Source organism: Panthera tigris, chromosome A3, assembly GCF_018350195.1.
Source record: "Panthera tigris isolate Pti1 chromosome A3, P.tigris_Pti1_mat1.1, whole genome shotgun sequence".
NCBI classification, from domain to species: Eukaryota; Metazoa; Chordata; class Mammalia; order Carnivora; family Felidae; genus Panthera; species Panthera tigris.
Genome location: NC_056662.1, coordinates 50,349,905 through 50,355,761, shown reverse-complemented (window position 1 = coordinate 50,355,761; position 5,857 = coordinate 50,349,905). Strand labels below are relative to the sequence as shown.

At 37.8% G+C, this 5,857-nt stretch overlaps 1 non-coding gene across 1 annotated transcript; it reads right to left on the bottom strand.

Moving 5' to 3' along the window:
- Nucleotides 1-445: 445 nt before the first annotated feature.
- On the bottom strand, nt 446-657 carry LOC122237563. Its single transcript, XR_006216153.1, has one exon. It is a non-coding gene; the product is annotated as a small nucleolar RNA U3 (small nucleolar RNA).
- Between the last annotated feature and the right edge of the window lie 5,200 nt (nt 658-5,857).

The following is a 5,857-nucleotide window of genomic DNA, read 5'->3' as shown; positions in this document are numbered from 1 at the left end:
GTATGCAAATAAGCACAAACTTTTCTAAGCAAAAACCATTGTGAGACAGCACTAGTGTTACATCCCGGAAGTCGTGAAGCGGGCCCTGGTTCTATCTGCAAATACGTCCCAAACATCTGACCACTTGTCACCATCTCCACTGCTAACAAACAGCCTAATTTCCCCTCTAGGTTACTACACCAGTCTCTTAAGTAACCTCTTGCCTCTGCCTTTGCCTTTCCAGTTGATTGGTAACATAGAAATCAGATTAATTCTGATAGACCTCCTCTTCTGAAAATCCTCCAATGATTTTCCTTTCACTCCAAGAAAAGTCAAAGTCCTTGCTGACAAGGCTGACAAATCTGTTTACACTCCAAGTGCTGTCTCCTTGCTCACTTAACTTCACCCACACAGCATTCCAATGGACAATTAACAAGCCACACATGTGGCCTTCTTTTTTAGAGAAACTACTCAGACAACGGGCCACTTTCCTCTTAGTCCCCCAAAGGAGGAGGGAACAATTATCAATGACAAGGGCAGCTGTGGAAACCACACCCAGAGTCGGTTTTACAGTCAGGAAGGGACACTATTTATCCTCCTCATGCTTTCAGGGACTCCACACTTAGAGAAATTTCTCTAGTGACAAACTTTAGAAACAATCCCTGAAAGTACAGTCTTCACATTTCCAATCATTGAAAAATCCATGGTCCTACCAACACGTCCCAGTTCTATCTAAAATTCCCTCCAATGTGATGTCCTTAAATATAAAAAAGATTAGGGGTGCCTGGGTGGCTCAGTCGGTTAGACATCCGACTTCAGCTCAGGTCGTGATCTCACAGTTTGTGAGTTTGAGCCCCGCGTCGGGCTCTGTGCTGACAACTCAGAGCCCGGAGCCTGCTCCAGATTCTGTGTCTCCGTCTCTCTCTGCGCCTCCCCTGCTCGTGCTCTATCTCTCTCTCATTCTCTTTCAAAAATAAATATTTTTAACAAAATTTTTAAATAAAATAAAAAAATTAGCAACAAGGGAAAAGAATGAAGATATAACACGAACCCAAGAATTCAGCAACTTCGTTACTGGATTATCAAAGGTTGAATTTTTTTTTTTTTTAGTTTAATAATAGGAGAAACAAACTTCTTATCCCAGAAATTAGTTACACGACAGGTCTGTGGTTTGGAATGTTAAATTATCCATTTAAAACAGAAAGTCAATTTATATTTCTCAGAAACATTTATGACTTAATTGCTGTTATCAACCTAATAAATTACCCTAGTAATTTGGTTTCCACAAACTGGTTATACACTCAAATTTCATGTCTGATGAAAGAATAATTGTATCAATATTCTGCAAATATGGAAAGGAAATTAGCTCATTGGCCACAAGGGAAAGGCATATACCTTGAGTGTAAACGCATCTATCTGTTTCTGTCTTTAAGCAGGCAAATTAAAATGGGAAAGAAACAGTTTGTGTCTCACAGGAATAATGTGTAATATGTGAATTGCTTTTCAAATACCATAGCATGACTCAAAAATATTCTTTGTGTCTAATGAGAATGTCATGTACTCTTGTGAACTCTGTATTTTAATGTACATCTACTGGCAACAAGTTCAATTACATAGATTCTTTTTATAACACAAGAAAACAGATACCTGAAAAGGGTTAACCCAACCCAGAAGATCATGAATTTCCCTTGGAACGTAACAATGGTCATGAAGACATGGAACATCTTGTAGAGAATATGCTATGGCAATAGTCCAGAAAGCTAAGAAGAAATTTTAAGTGGAGAAATCATAGCCACTAAGATCAAAACAGTGAGCATATTCATTTCGGTACCCATTCAAGAAACATTTATGTCATGTCTGTGTGCTAACTGCGCAGATGAAAATATAAATGAGACCTGCTTTTCAATCTCCCAGTGCTCACATTTGGAAACGTGAAACCAAAGACATAGTAACATACTTAATATTAATATGCACCAAGTATAATACTAACATCAAAGTAATAGTGGTTTCATTGTGTAGAGAATTAACTTCAAAAACGAAGCTACTCAAAGACGGATGAATATAAATATATTAGGTTAAAAAGAGAAGGAAGTTCAGACAGAGAAAATACCATGAGTGGCAGCACATAAACGAAATAGCCACTCTACATCTGACAACAAACAATTGTAGCAGAACATAGAATGGAAGGCAAAGAAAAGTAGGATAGGAAATGAGAGAGGTCGTCAGGGGCCTACTGAAATAATTTGATGCCATGCTAAGAACTTTAAAGTTTATCCTGAAGGTGGAATTTTGCTGGTAAATAACGCAAAGCACCCTGTTTGCATTTTTGCAAAGGCAGACTGTCAGAGATAATGGAATATAAGGGAAGAAGTTGGGAGGGGGGCAGGACAAGCAGTTAGGAAATTATCTCAATGATCCAGGCAAAATACATGGGCCTGAACTAGCCAGTGGTCATAAAGATGAAGGTGTGAGTCCAAAGCAAGAGTTGTAAAAGGAACTGAATCAGAGGATTTCAAGATAAACTGAGGAGGAGAGTGGAGAAGACTCTCAATTTTCTGGATTGAGTGATCACATTAAAAAAAGATAGTACCTTTAGCTAAAAGAAAAATACAAGAAGAAAATTTAGCATTGATGAGAGATAAAAAAAAAAAAACAACTAGATTTAGTCTGAGACCTTTTTTAGATGCTTGAAGTCATCCAAATTAACATGTCACATAGGCAGCCGGGCATAGGTCTGGAGCTTGGGAGAGTTTGGTACTAGAGAAACACATGGGGGTACAAGGGATTCCAAGAAAAGAGGCCATTTAGTGGGAATCAGGTGGGGCAAAGGACAGAGCTCTAGGGAAAAGCCTTATTTAGGTGGCAGGAAAGAAGAGAAAACCACGGAGACTGAGGTATAATGGTCAAAGAGGCAAGAAAAAAATGAAGCAAAATGAGGTTATTCATGGAAGTCCAAGGGAACAGGATGTTGAAGAAGTCATCCGTGGAAAGAGATGCTTTAGGATGACAAGGGTTAGCTCCAAAGTTAAACCTACCCAAGTGGCTGGTTCCTAAGGCAGATGGCTTGATGACTTTAAGCTCTCCAAAATCCAAGATTCCAAGATAAAAGATATATTGATTCTAACCTAACCTTTGACCTTGTTAAAGTACATGGCAAGGTCAAAGATCTATATTCTCTTGTTATAATTATTATGTATCATTTTAAATTATTATCAACAACCTTTCACTGTATTAGTACCTTTTCTCCTTCCTTAAATGTAAGTTCTGACAGTAATTACAACCCTTTGGCCAAACTGACTGACTCACTTTGCCTCATCTGCGATCCAGCAGGTACTGTCATTCCTTCATCCATATTCTTAATTTCCCAAACATTTCTTGAGAGCTTACTAAGTATGAGGCAGTGTTACGCACCAGAACTGAAACTGCTACCACACAGTAATTTCTTTGATGGGACACAATTCAAAAGGATATGAATTATTAAAACACATGAAAAACTTGGACATCTGCTGCTTCTTTTAACTGTTCATGAAAAACTCCCCGTGGAAAGAAAGGCATGGGTTGGAGTTGCTTGAAAGACAGGAAAAGTCTTATTACTTTTCAGCAATCTGCTAAGAAAAGGCAGCTGTGTTAGCTTTGTTGGCTGGATAAGGGCTGTTTACCTAAGCGTGTAGTACTAATTGTTAGTTCCTTTTGGTCTCTTCTTTTAGTCTCTCTCAATTTATCAATATTGCTATGTTCTTTCTGCCGCTGAGACTCCTCTTGCTTTTCCCTATAGCCTCTCACCCCTCACCCTTGCCAACGTCTCAATGGAAAAATTAATGGCTCAGCTCTCCCCACCACTTATGTGTTCTGCACATGGCACCTGTGTAAGGCCTGTACTACATGAATTTAAACTATCAACAATGTGTGTGGTCTTGCCACAGCTATTTATCTGCTAGAATGTTCTGCTCCAGCCTGGCAGCAGTTAAGTGATGAGAAAATTAGCCTTTCCTTACTGTAATTTACAAGGCTGTGCAAAGCTTAAGTAAGTATGGCACACAGATAGAAAGTTGTATAGGAATTCCAAAGGATCTCTCTACTTTTCCCCAGTCCATTCCTGCACACAGATACCTTCCAGGTACTGATTTTAAATTAATTACTCCTTACATAGGAATATAGAGTGGTCACTAAAGGATGACTATTTTATCATACATAACAATTATACTAATTTTATTTATCTGAGCATAAAATTAATCTATGTGCAATTCATATTTGCATAATTATAAACGCACAATCATAAATAAAACACAATGGACTTCAGAGGACCACAACAAACAAACTGCAGAATTAGTATTATTGACATTAGTAAAAGAAATAGATGGTAAATCAAAGTTACTTGCCATGATTTGGGAAACTATTTGAAGTGTTTGGGTCTAACACAAGTACACACCAGTTTTATACCTTATTTTTTAGCATAGGTTTCAGCAGTAATAAAACTTTAATTCGCTTTTTCAAGTGTGTGGCAATTTGAATGCAGCTCCTTACCTTTGACTATAAATATCTAATATTGTAGAGTCTATTTCAGGAGATTCGTCAATATCTACTGAATTTATAATATAAAGTTTGTTAAAGTAGCAAACCTTGAAACTCAGTATCTAACTTTTAACCAAAGAACTGAATGTAGATCATTTTCCCAAAAGAAATCAATGTTAAAAAACTTTTAATGCAAAAACTTAATAAAAACTGTATCTCACTAGCACCTGGGTTAACTAACGTTTTAGTGTTTGCCTCAACCAGTCTACAGAATGTTTTTGTAGATGATGCCATTAATTCTAATAACCAACCTAGGTAACCATTTTACCTATGGAAACACGAAGGCTTAGAGACCTGCTCAAGCACCAGGAAAGGCAGAGAGGTAACCAAGTTAGTCCCATTTGAAACACAAAACTAATGGCTTCCTCTGCTTCCAGACCCACGAACAACAGCTGATCTACCCGTATTGTGTGGGGACACCGGAAAGACTTTTAAATTTTCTTGTCAGACAGAGCAGAAGAGAAACATGGACACTTCTGGTTTTTAGAAAGAAGTTAGTAGCAATGTGAGAAAATGGGCTGAAGAAGGTTGGAAGGATGGAAAGAAAACCACTTGCTAGGCCACTGTCGAGATATGACAGGAAGATCTGGCAGAATCAAGTACTCCAAAATATTTATTAACTACTAATCATGGGTGAAAGATGATTAAGGGAGGAGACTGCAATAGAATTTGCTCCTCAAGGATTTCTCAGCCCTGTCTTGCAAGTAAGACTTGTATTTATGACCCTCATAAAATGTGATAAAGGCTAACGAAGGGGGGACAGATGAGGTGCTTTGGAAATTTACTTAGGAAATTTTGGTGTAAAAAGGAACTTTATTTCTCAAATATTAGAGCTTCTGTAAAATACAACAAGAAATCACCCCCAGTGATTTCCTCCCAATAATATCTTGCAAAGGCAGAAGGTCCACCTATGAGGGATGCTAGGTACAGACTTTCTATCTTATGGTAAGTTAACCACATGACCTCCAGTCTCTTTACCAACTCTGAAGTTTTATGGCGCTCCCAAGAACAAAAAAGCCTTTGCGATGAATTAGCTTCAGAAATGAATAGATTCTGCAGGTTTCCCTCCCTCTTACTCCTCAAGAATACTTAGTGCCTTATTAAAATGTCCTAAGTTTTCTTTGTTCACACCATCTAATTGAACATCACTTTCCCCCCCACCTTTTAAATGTTTCTTAAACTTTATAAAATGCTTAAAAACAAGTATGCAATGATCAACCAGGAACAAACTTGACTCAGGTCAAACTTAGGTAGCTGATTGCTCTAACCTTCTAGTTACAAAGACCCAAGTTAAAAAAATTTTTTT